Genomic DNA, 12,618 nt, shown 5'->3' with positions numbered 1-12,618 from the left:
AAAGAAGACATACAGGTGGCCAATAGGCACATGAAAAGATGTTCAACATGGCTAATTATTAGAGAAATATAAATTAAAACCACAATGAGGTGTCACCTCACACCAGTCAGAATGGCCATCATCAAAAAGTCTACAAATAATAAATGCTGGAAAGGGTGTGGAGAAAAGGGAACCCTTCTACATTATTGGCAGGAATGTAAATTGGTGCAGCCACTATGGAGAACAGTATGCAGCTTCCTTAAAAAACTAAAAATAGAGTTACCATATGATCCTGGGTATATATCAAAAAGACCCAAAAACATTAATTCAAAAAGATACAGGCACACCCATGTTAACAGCAGCACTATTTACAATAGCCAAAACATGGAAGCAACCCAACTGCTTATCAACAGATGATTGGCTTAAGAAGTATGCTGTGTATATGTGTGTGTATATGTGTATATATGCATACACGTGTGTGAATGCTCAGTTGTGTCCGACTCTTTGTGACCCTATGGACTGTAGCCTGCCACGGTCCTCTGTCCATGGGATTCTCCAGGCAAAAATTTTCCTTCTCCAGGGGATCTTCCCGACCACCCAGGGATTGAACCTGCTTCTCTTGTATCTCCTGCATTGGCAGGTGGATTCTTTACCAACTGCGCCACCTACTGTGCGTGTGTATATATATATGTATGTATAATGTATATACACACACAATGGCGTATTGCTCAGTCATTAAAAAAAGAATGAAATATTATCACTTGCAGCAAAATGGATGGACCTAGAGATTGTCATACTAAGTGAAGTCGGACAGAGAAAGACAAGTACCGAATGATATCACTCATATGTGGAATCCAAAAAATAATGCCAGTGAATCTATACACAAAACAGAAACAGACTCACAGACATAGAGAAAAAATTTATGATTACCAAAGGGAAAAGGGAGGGAGTGGAGGGATAAATTAGTAGTATGGGATTAATAGATACAAATGACTATACACACAATAGATAAGCAACGAGGATCTACTGTAGAGCACAAGGAACTATAACGTATACTTTATGATAGACTATAATGGAAAATAATCTGAAAAAATATATAACAGAATCACTTTGCTATATACTTGAAACTAACACAATACTGTAAATCAACTATACTTCAATAAAAAAAGATTACTTGACTCCAAAGTAAATTTTCCCCATTGACCCATAGTGAGGACAAGCATTAGCTTTTTTTTTTTTTTAATTCTTTATTCAATTTGTTACAATATTGCTTCTGTTTTTTTTTCTGTTTTTGTGTTTGGGCTGTGAGGCATGTGGGATTTTAGTTCCCCAACCAGAGATCAAACCCGAGTCCCGAGCATGTGAAGGCAAAGTCTTAACCTCTGGACTACCAGGGAAGTCCCACTTTATTTTCTTTTCCCTGATTTTTCTACCCACCAGAAAAACATGCAGAAATGGCTCTGTGCTTGCACTCTCTGGAGCCCCAGCGGTCATAGTTTTCTTGCAGAAATGAGGAAACCAGAAGTTGTGAGTTCATAGTAGCCGTGACTGTAATAGAGTGTTTCAAGAAAACAAAACAAACGCAAAACGGCTTGGTCTTCTTTTTCACTAAATTCACTTTACATTAAACTGGCCTTCGGGTACAAACTGGCTTTCCTTTCGGATGTCATTCTTTCACTGGCAGGTCTTGGGTGGGGTGTGGATTGAGGAAGAAAGGAAGAGGAGAACAAGCAGTCCCAAGGGCTAAGAGGTGCCTTCTTTTAGGACACTCAATGAATGTGCCTTCTTCTTCTTGCTTGTATTTTTTGTTTTTCTTTGTGAAGCAGGGGAAAGGTGGGGTGACCACCCAAGGAAAGGGAAGAGCAAGGATGGGCATCATGAGGAGGTAGGGTGGAAGTCCAAGTTTGGGGAGGGCCAAGTGCGTGTGTGTGTGCTGTCTCTTCAGTCATATCCGACTCTACGTGACCCTAAGGACTGTAGCCCGCCAGGCTCCTCTGTCTGTAGGATTCTCCAGGCAAGAATACTGGAGTGGGTTGCCATGTCCTCCTCCAGGGGATCTTCCCGACCCAGGGATTGAACCCATGTCTCTGCATTGTAGGCAGATTCTTTGTCGCTGAGCCACCAGGGAAGGCTGGGTAGGGGCAAGGGCTGCCTGTAAAGCCAGCTCCATGAAGTGGGTGGGGCTGCCTGAGGCAAAGCTGACAGCTGGGGAACACTGTTACGTCAACGGGGGTTATTGCCATCTACCTGCTTCCTCTCTGCTCTAAGCACCCCCGACTGTCAGTCCCTCCTGCCTCCTGGTGCTAGCTCCTTTCCCAGGAAAGAGGCACTCACTGAAGGTCACCAAACTGGTTCTTCCCAAATCCCCAACTCCAGCCAGTACTTTTTTACCACATAGTGCCCCCTATTACACCATTTTCCTCACCGGCAACTTTTGTGAAGCTCAGCAAGGGCAAAGTCACTGCTGAATCTTCTCTTACAAGCTAATTTCTCCTTCTTTTTTCCCATTTTAAAAGGGCCATTGCCAGTGACCAGGAACCCTGGAATGGAGTCCACATTGACCCTTCCTTTCCCAGGAACTCCCATAGTCTCATTCACAAAATCCTATCAGTCCTGTCTCCCCCATGCCTCTTGCATTTCTTACTTCTTTTTACTCTTTCTGCTTCCATCCCGAGCCAGCATCTTGTATCTGACTCTTGCATCTGCTCCTTGGCTGGTCTCTCTATAGACTCTTTCCTCTTCAGACTATCATCCCATATCCATTTATTATTCATTCATCAAAAGTGTATTTACTGAGCACCCACAAAGTGCCAGGTAATGTATTGGACACAAGATATATCAGGGAGTAAGACAAACATGGTCCAGTTGCAATTGTCAGGCAATTACAGTGCCTGAGGGTGAGTGTGTTGATGGAGCGGGTACAAGCTGCTAGGGAATGCCTCAGGGAGTCCAAGTCCAGATGGGGAGAAGTGTTAGGGAGGTCTGCACACTGCTGCCAGACTTATTTTCATAAAATAACAATTTTATCCTGTTTTAAATGGGCCTCCGATTACTTTTGCTCCTTCAGGTCTGCAAAGGGATGAATGTTTCCTAACCCTCAAATTCATGTGTGGAAACTCTAGCCCCCAGTGTGATATTATTAGGAGGTTAGGGCCTTTGGGAAGTGATTGGGTCATGAGGGCGGAGCACTCAGGAAAGGGATTAGTGCCTTTGTAACAGAGACCCCAGAAAGCTCTTTTGCCCTTTTGCTGTCGTGTGAAGACACAACGAGAAGTCAGCAGTCTGCAACCCAGAAGAGGGCTCTCAGCTGAAGCTGACCCCATGGGCTTGCCAATCTCAGACTTCCAGCTTCCAGAATGGGGAGAAATAAATTTCTGTTGTTTATAAGCCACCCAGTCTTTGGTACTTTATTGCAGCAGCATGAAAAAACAAGGTTCAAACTTTGCACACTGAGATCCTAAGCCCTCCCTCTTCAGCCCAGCCTTATCCCCAGGACTCTGCTGGCAGAGGCAGCAATCATAGCCATAGCAGAATAGAGAAGCTTCCTTGTGACTATATACGCCTCAGGTCCTCTTCTAAGTGCTTCTCCCACGCTCACTGTCACCGCATTCTCTTGGAGGGCGACACAGTTCCTATCACTAGTGTCTCCTCATTTACAGGTGAGGAAATGGAGACATGGAGAGGGGGCTAAATGGCGGAATCTGGGTTCAAATCTTGGCCATGTGGCTCCAGGTCTGACACACGACCACAATGGCCCTGCCTGTGGAACTCGGCCCCATGGATCTTAGACTTTCTATCAGTTCAGTTCAGTCGCCCAGTCGTGTCCGACTCTTTGCAACCTCATGGACTGCAGCACACCAGGCCTCCCTGTCCATCACCAACTCCTGGAGTTCACTCAGACTCACGTCCATTGAGTCGGTGATGCCATCCAACCATCTCATCCTCTGTTGTCCTCTTCTCCTCCCGCCTTCAATCTTTCCCAGCATCAGGGTCTTTTCCAATGAGTCAGTTCTTCACATGAGGTGCCAAAGTATTGGAGCCTCAACTTCAGCATCAGTCCTTCCAAAGAATATTCAGGACTAATTTCCTTTAGGATTTACTGGTTTGATCTCCTTGCAGTCGAAGGGACTCTCAAGAGTCTTCTCCAACACCACAGTTCAAAAGCATCAATTCTTCAGCGCTCAGCTTTCTTTAAGGTCCAGCTCTCACATCCATACATGACTACTGGAAAAACCATAGCTTTGACTAGATGGACCTTTGCTGACAAAGTAATGTCTCTGCTTTTTAATATGCTGTCTAGGTTGGTCGTAGCTTCTCTTCCAAGGAGCAAGCATCTTTTAATTTCATGGCTGCAGTCACCATCTGCAGTGATTTTGGAGCCCAAGAAAATAAAGTCTCTCACTGTTTCCATTGCTTTCCCATCTATTTGCCATGAAGTGATGGGACCAGATGCCGTGATCTTAGTTTTTTGAATGTTGAGTTTCAAGCCATTTTTTTCACTCTCCTCTTTCATTTTCATCAAGACGCTCTGTAGTTTTTTTGCTTTTTGCCATAAGGGTGGTGTCATTTGCGTATCTGAGGTTATTGATATTTCTCCCAGCAATCTTGATTCCAGCCTGTGCTTCTATGATACACCCTAAATTCCCCTTGGGGGCTTTTCCCCTGGTCCTCTCTCTCCCAGGAAAGCCCTTCTCTCTCTTAGCAACCCCCCTGGCTTTTTCAGAACCACCCTGTATAGAAAAAGAGCTAAGTCTGGACTCAGTTCTGTGTTTCAGTCCCAGTTTCCAGCCGTCAAACCCCTTCTTCTCCCTGACTCTCAGTTTCCCCTTCTCTACAAGGGGAACATTACTGTCCTCCTCCCAGGGCCTTTCTGAGCACGATGTGAGAATAACATATGTGAGTGAGCTTTGCAAACTCTGAGCCCTATGCAAATGGAAGGGAGTTGACAGCATTTTCACCTGTTTCCCAAGGTAAGACAATTTCTGTACAGCCTGTACTTCATTATAATGACATTTGATTATATATTCCCTTGGGCACATGCCTTCATCTTTCTGAACTTCAGATGCCTCATCTGTGAAATGGGCATAATATCTTCAGCCATATTGGATGATTGTGGGAATTAAATGCAACAGTGTTGGTTTTTTTTTTTTGCAACAGTGTTTTTAAAGGATTAGACACACAAGAATGTGCAATGTTTATCTCCCAAACCTTGACTTTTCTCCAGCTGTTGGGGCTAAATTGTTTATGTCTCTAACTAGAAGAAGGCTGTCCAAAATCATTCCTTCTCTTTCCCTCCACAATTTTTTTTTTTAAATAAAGGAAAGGCACCTGTCTCCTTGGAGCTTCGGATTTAATTCAGCATCAACATTTGGAATATTTATTTACCAAAGAAAAATACTTTCCATGCTCCTTTTGACCATGTCGCCCAGATGCACCGCCACCGGCCGCCCAAAACCCATTCTGAAGCAAGAGCATTTTGTGAGCACAGCAGTGCTCTGTGACCCTCCAAGTGCTTGTTCAGCTGAAATCACTCGTGTCTGGCACAGACCTTCTCTTTTCATTTTGGCAGAACTTCAGGGAGTGAAAAGCTGGGTTAGTGTTAGGGCTGGGATTAGAAATTGAGACTCAACAGATCATACTGTTAACACTTCTCCTCTTTGCTAACTTTATGAAGTTCGAGAAAAGCTTTCTGGGGAACGCGACACCAGCTTATTTGCCAAAAGCTGACATGGGCCAAGGAAGATGTAGTCAGCATTTGGAATCTCCTTGCCTTAGAATATAACAGCCAAGGAGGGAAGAAGGATGCTGGGGAGCTGGGAGCCGGGGGCTGAGGGGGTAGGTGTGTGGAAAGGAATTGGAAAGATTCAGGATGCTGAGCGGGCTTGGCTCCTTGTGATTCCACCCCCACAACACAACATCTCTTAAGCCATTCCTTCCTCTCTTTCTCTAGCTCAGCCCCTGTCCTGGTCCTCATCACCCTTACCAGCAACAGCAATACTTTCTAATCTACCTCCTTGTCCCTCTTGTTCATCCTAAACACGGTTGCCAGTTTTTATTCCTCTGCTTAAAAACATTCAAGGCTCCCCAGTGCTTATTAAACAAAAGCCCCACTTTTAGGTGAGTGCTCAAGCTCCCCTGTACCCCCACCTTCAAGCAGGCCCCAAACTGTCCCCTGACCTCATCTCATCCCTCATCCTCCACAGAGCCTCAAACACCAGCTAGGTAGACACGTGGTTATCCACTGACTTGCCAGTACAGTACCTTCCAACCTTCCAACCTTTTGAGCTTTTCCCCAGGCTGGTCCTTCTGCCTGGATGGCTCAATCCTAGTTCCCACCTTCACCTGGATTCCTCTGCAGGCTCCAAGACTCAGATCAAGGACGGCTCCTTCTACAAAGCCTGTCTCAGCTTCTCCAAGCAGAGCTGACACCAGCTCCTCTCTGCTCCATGGGACAGTGTACTGCACTTGTTCACGTGCGCCACTGCGGGGCCTTGAAACTGGACTAGACCTTGTCTGTGTCTCCCCCACCCTCACCTAGTGCCTTGTTCGGCTTATACTCTGTTACTTGGGTTTATGAAAGCTGATGAGACAAACTCCCACGATGCCAAGGAGAAGCCAGAGAAGTACACTGAGTTTTTGGCTGTGTCAGGCTCATGGGTTCTGCCTGTCCTAATCTCCAGAGCAGTGCAGTGTGCTAGGGAAATGCCTTCTCGTTTACTCTGGGTTACTGCTCCCTGAGAACATGTCTCCAAGACAGTGTCCCAACTGGCAACTACTCCAGCTCAGTTAAGCTCCTGGAAGTGATCCCTAGTATGTGGCAGACACTGTGTTTGACTCTGGGGACACACAAGTGAGTGTGATTCTGTGCCTGCCATGGGGGTCCTCACAGATAGACACATACATAATTTCAAGACAAGACAGAAGCTTGATGGTATGCTCAGTCCAGTCTGGGAGCATCAGGGTAGGCTTCTTAAAGGAGGTGCTACTGGACTGAACATTAAAGAATGTACAGGAGTTTGACAGGCAAAGACAGTGAGTCTAAACAACACAGCCTCAAGCTACCATGAGCATTCAGGAATGAAGGTTTATTGGTGGGGTGGGGAAGAGGATGACAGGCAGAGAGAGACAGTGACAGAGAAGATGATGGCATTTGAGCTGGACTTACAAAGATGAGAGTTTTGGATGTATAGAGATCTGAATAGGATAGAGGTTGAAGGACAATCTGGGCAGAGGAACAGCTTGAGCCAAAGCATGGAGCATTGATGTAACTTGCTTTAAGTGGTCAACTCCAAGAAAGTTATCACTGGAAAAGACAAAAGCTCTAATTTGAAAAGATACATGCACCCCAATGTTCACAGCAGCATTATTAATAGTAGCCAAGACATAGAATGAACCTACGAGTCTATAAACAGTTGAATGGAAAAAGAAAATGTGGTGTGTGTGTATATATATATAATGGAATATTAGTCAGCCATAAAAAGAAAGAAAGGATGCCATTTTCAGCAACATGGATGGACATAGAGATTATTATACTAAGAGAAGTAAGTCAGACAGAGAAAGACAGATATTATATAATATCATTTATGTGGAATCTAAAAAATAGCACAAATGAACTTACTGGGTGGAGAGCAGATAAGGCCTTCCCCAGTGACTCAGCGGTAAAGAATCTGTCTGCAATGCCAGAGGTGCGGCTTCAATCCCTGAGTTGGGAAGATCCCCTGGAGGAAGCCATGGCAACCCGTTCCCGTATTCTTGCCTGGAGAATTGCATGGACAGAGGAGCCTGGCAGGCTATAGTCCATAGGGTCACAAAGAGTCGAACATGACTGAAGTGACTCAGCACAATAGCAGATATATTATACATATATATACTTTACATTATATTCATCTTCATTATGTACAAGAGGCCAAATAAATTTGTCATAACTTATCTAACCAATCTCCTATTATTAGAGACTTTGGATGTTTTCAATTTCTTCTATGATAAACATCTCTGGATATGAAGTACTTTCGCCCACATTTTGAGTTATTTCCTTAGAATAAATTTCCAGAAGTGGAATTACAGGGTCACAGGATACAAAGTCTTTTATGGTTCTTAATACATTTTGCCAAATTTCTTTTAAAAGATTTGTACCGATTTACACTGCCACCAGCAATGTGTGAGGGTGCCAGTTTTCCCACATCTTTGGCAGCTTTGGACATTTTAATTAAAAAAAAAATTTGTTTTGCCAGTTTAATAGGGGAAGAACTTTACGTTGCTTTAATTTGCATTTTTATTACTTTGCCTAACATTACTTAATAAATGTTTCCCATGTTGCTTCAATGGTCTTAATAAGCTCTTTTATGATCACAAAACTTTTTGATGGTTGGGATTTGATAACTGAATATAAGAATAGGGCATTCCAGTTTAGTGACCACCATGAGCCAGAGCAGAAGGTCAGAAAAGCTCCCAGATAGGGGGTCCAGAGCTAAACTCATTGTTTTCAACACTCTCTTCCTTCTGGGCTCTTCATCTTGGTGAATAGCACCACCAGCCATCATGTCATTCAAGCCAAAGTCTGAGTGTCATTGTTGACCTCTCCCTGTGTTTACTGAACCATACTTGGGTCCACTCTCCTGTATGCAGTCAAGCCAATCTACTGACCCCACGATGTAGTGAAGTAAAGTGCAGTGTTTATTGCAGGGCACCAAGAAAGAAGTCCAGGGCAGCTAGTGCTCAAAATACTCAAAACTCTCCAATTGGTTTTAGCAAAGCATTTTTAAAGGCAAGATGAGAGAGGGCTCTGTGATCAGCTTGTGCATAAGTATCTGATCGGCTGATGGTGACATAACAGGGTGGTGTCACAGGGCTTAACATTATCAATCCTCAGATCCCTATAGGCTTGAGGGTTTGTGCTCATGGTCATCAAATAGTTACTGTCTTTCTTTTGGTGGGGGTTTTTGAAGCTGTAAAACAACTCAGGAAATGTATATCAGATACTGTTATTTAGGTACCTCAGAGAGGAGCTAAAGCAAAGGATATGGTGGAGGGATTTCCCCTTCCCAAGGACCCAAGGGGTACTGCTCAGTTTTACTTGCCCTTCATCACCTACATTTAATCAATAACCAGCTCCTCTAAATCACTCTTGAAGCACTACTGCTATAGATACTGAGTTCAGATCATATCATCTCTATCCAAAACAATTACAGAAGCCTCCTAATTGATCTTGTTTCCCTCTAAACCATGTTCCACATTGCAGGCAAAACTATCTTTCTTACACCCGAATATGACTCAAGTGTGTTAACAAGTCCTGTTACTTTTGATGAAGTCCCCAAATTATATGCTACTTAAAACTATTTTGCAGGATTCCCAAGTGGCGCTAGTGGTAAAGAACCCGCCTGCCAATGCAGGAGACATAAGAGATGCGGGTTTGATCCCTGGGTCAGGGAGATCTCCTGGAGGAGGGCATGGCAACCCACTCTAGTCTTCTTGCCTGGAGAATCCCACGGACAGAGGAGCCTGGTGGGCTACAGTCCATAGGGTCACAAAGAGTCGGACATGACTGAAGTGACTTAGCACAACACAACACAGTCCCTTTTGCAAGCCTGCCATGATCTGAGCCCTGCCCTTTCTCAGGTGGTGCAAAGAAGCCTGTGTACTTGTCTCTCCCCTGGAGCTGTACGGAGACCATGACCTAGACCTTTGAGGACCACAACCACATCCTCAAAGTGGCTGACTGGGGCTGGGGTTAAAAGATGGGAAGCAGGACCTGGTTCAGATGAGCAGCGTTACTGACAGGCCCTACATCCGGACCAACCACCAGGGTGGTGCTTTACCTGGGTCTTCTTAAAGTAGCTCCAAAATTGGTCCATGAAATATTTGTTACTGGTTCATGATGGGGTGAGTATAGGAAAGAAAGCATGCATCTAGAAATTATTATGGAAATTTATAGGGTAATTTTATGTTTGGTCTTCCTTTGGTTTGGCATCTAATCATAAAAAATTGTATTTTGTTAGTCTTTTAAAAATTTCACTTGTCTATTAATTGAATTTATTGTATTTTAAAGTTACTGGCCTACAATCTGGTGAATTGGAAATTTAAAAATAAAAGCCCTTTGACTACAGACTGTGGACTTGAATTCTCTTGGAAAAGTTCAGTCTGAAACAATCTTCCCATAAGTTTGTAAATGAACTTTCTGGAGTAAAGAGATATTTGCATGCCCAGCTGGGAGAGTATGTTTCAAAGATGGAAGAAAATTCACAAAGAGAAAGAAATCACAACTTTAACTTATATCTTAACTTCGTGATTTTCATAGAGAAACTGTTTAAAAATAGAAAGTTCTGGCTTTTACCAAGTCAAGTTGTAACAGTCCTGGATATATTGAACAGGATGGTAACTTGGAACGCTTAAGGACGAGAATTGGTTTAAAGCAACTCCTTATTTTCCTGGTCTATAAGATGAGGGGGTGGGATGGAAAAACACCTTTAGTGTTTCAGCTCTAAGACCTTGTGCTTTCATGATTCTACGCTTGACTATTTAGTTTAAAACTTTGCTAATAAAGGTAACCACTGCTGTGTGACATGGAGTAACAAGAGGGCTTGATAAAAGAAGCAGATGGGTAGTAGTTATTTAATCTTCATTGACTGTCTACAAATTCACCACCTTTTTAACAGAAGAAACTGCCAAATATCGAGGCATTTAACAGAGACCTGGGTTCTCAACCACTAACTGTGTGACTGAGGACCAGGTGGCTTCACTTATATGTACCCTGTGCTTTGTAATGAGGAAACTGGACTGTAGCCAGCATCCCTAAAGTGTCAAGAGGTCTCCCAGGGGTACAGAGGAGAAGGAGCCAAGCACGTTGGGTACTTCTTGGGGTTTTCCCCACTCTCGGCCAGAACAGCTCCTGTTCAGAGATCAGGTCTTTGTGTAAGACTTTGTTAGAAGAAATGCTTCACTGCTCTAAAGAGTTTGGAAAAGCAATCAGGTGATACAATTGCTAATGTCTGTTTCAGTTTTCTGTCTGCTGATAGGCATTGTACCATTTAGTGGCCAATGCCTGACTTGCTGTCATGATGTCTAGATGGAGGGACTGAAAGCTGAAATGCATAGCAGGCAAGCTATGGAAATGAAAGGAGGAGGCTTGATGTCAGCTCAGCAGGGAACCATAGAGAGCATGGTGAGCTGGAAAGTGCACGTCTTGTCTAAATGAAACCTCAGAAATTCAGCTCCTTCCCACTGTTGCCTTGTGGGGATGTGGGCACCTCTCTAAGTACCCAGTACATATTCTGGGAGCTAAATGTGACTCATGTGCCTCCACATTGTGGCTAACCTGAATTTCCCAGAATTTTTTTAATACTTATTTTTATTTATTTATTTGGCTGTGCCAGGTCTTTGTTGCAGCATGCGGGAATCTTTCAGTTGCATCATGCAAACTCCTAATTGCAACACATGGGATCTGGTTCCTTGACCAGGTATCGAACCCATGCTCCGTACACTGGGAGTGTGGAGTCTTAGTCACTGGACCCCAGGGAAGTTCCTCCTAGAATTTTTTTTACGCTAAATAGTGGCACATATGAACAATCGGTCTGGTAGGCCTAATTATCTTCCCAATTGTTTGGCACTGTATTTGGCACTTGGTCACCAGACTATGGATGTTAGCTATCATTATTATCAACATCATCATTATTACCTAATAATGATGTAGCAGACTTGGATCTGTTAATAACTGCAATTGAATTTTAACATGATTATACAATTTTGTGCTATTCAAGTTTAATTCCTTTAAAAGCCGTATCATGAAACTGCAGTGTTTTGGAGAATTACTGACAAGAAGAAAAAGGAAATAAATGATACTTCTCTGTGAACTTGAGTCCTGTCCAAGGTGGGTTCTATGCTACCCTGCCAAGTGTGGGCCCTTCAACCTCATCAAGGCTCCTAGTGAAGTGTGTGGGTGTCCAGTGCTACTGCACACTTGGACATGTGTGCTGTGTGTGTGTCTGAAAGTCAGACCTATTCCAGTGAAGATACAACCACAGTCACACTCGGAGAGCCCAGATTGTTGACTTCTTTATTAGTGCCGTAATTACTGTAGCTTTAAAGGAAGTTATCATCTCTACAGAGATAGGCCCATTCCTTAATTTTTTTTTTCCAAAAAAGTCTTGGATTGTTTATCAATTTATTTTTCCAGATAAGCTTGCCGGCTCATGTGGGATAGAAATGTCTAGAGGCTGATTTCTGATAGCACACTGAAACCTTGCCCAGGTAATTGGGGTTCTATCTAAAAAAAAATTGTAAAACAAAACACAAAAGAAAGAAATTTTTAAATGCTCAGTTCTACCAGCCTAACAAAATGATTGTCATTTCTCTACATTCTCCCTCACACATATTTGTACATTGTTAAGTAAATTAGATAATCATGACTTTATTGAATTTGTTGGCGGCTGGTGAAGGGGTAGGTGGTTACAAAAATATAGGATATATAGGATATAGTTTTTACCCTCAAAGGGAGGGAGATGGAGAGGTAAAAAGAATCTTAAAATGGAATAAATCAAGCAGGGGATGACAAGAGTGGGAGGTGGCTAAGGAAGAAAGAAACATAAAAGAGAAGGGTGCATTAACTCTGACTATGAAATTATCTGTCTGAATGTTCCCTAAACC

This window comes from Bos indicus, chromosome 1 (genome assembly GCF_029378745.1).
Source record: "Bos indicus isolate NIAB-ARS_2022 breed Sahiwal x Tharparkar chromosome 1, NIAB-ARS_B.indTharparkar_mat_pri_1.0, whole genome shotgun sequence".
NCBI lineage: Eukaryota > Metazoa > Chordata > Mammalia > Artiodactyla > Bovidae > Bos > Bos indicus.
This window is presented reverse-complemented; position numbering follows the sequence as displayed.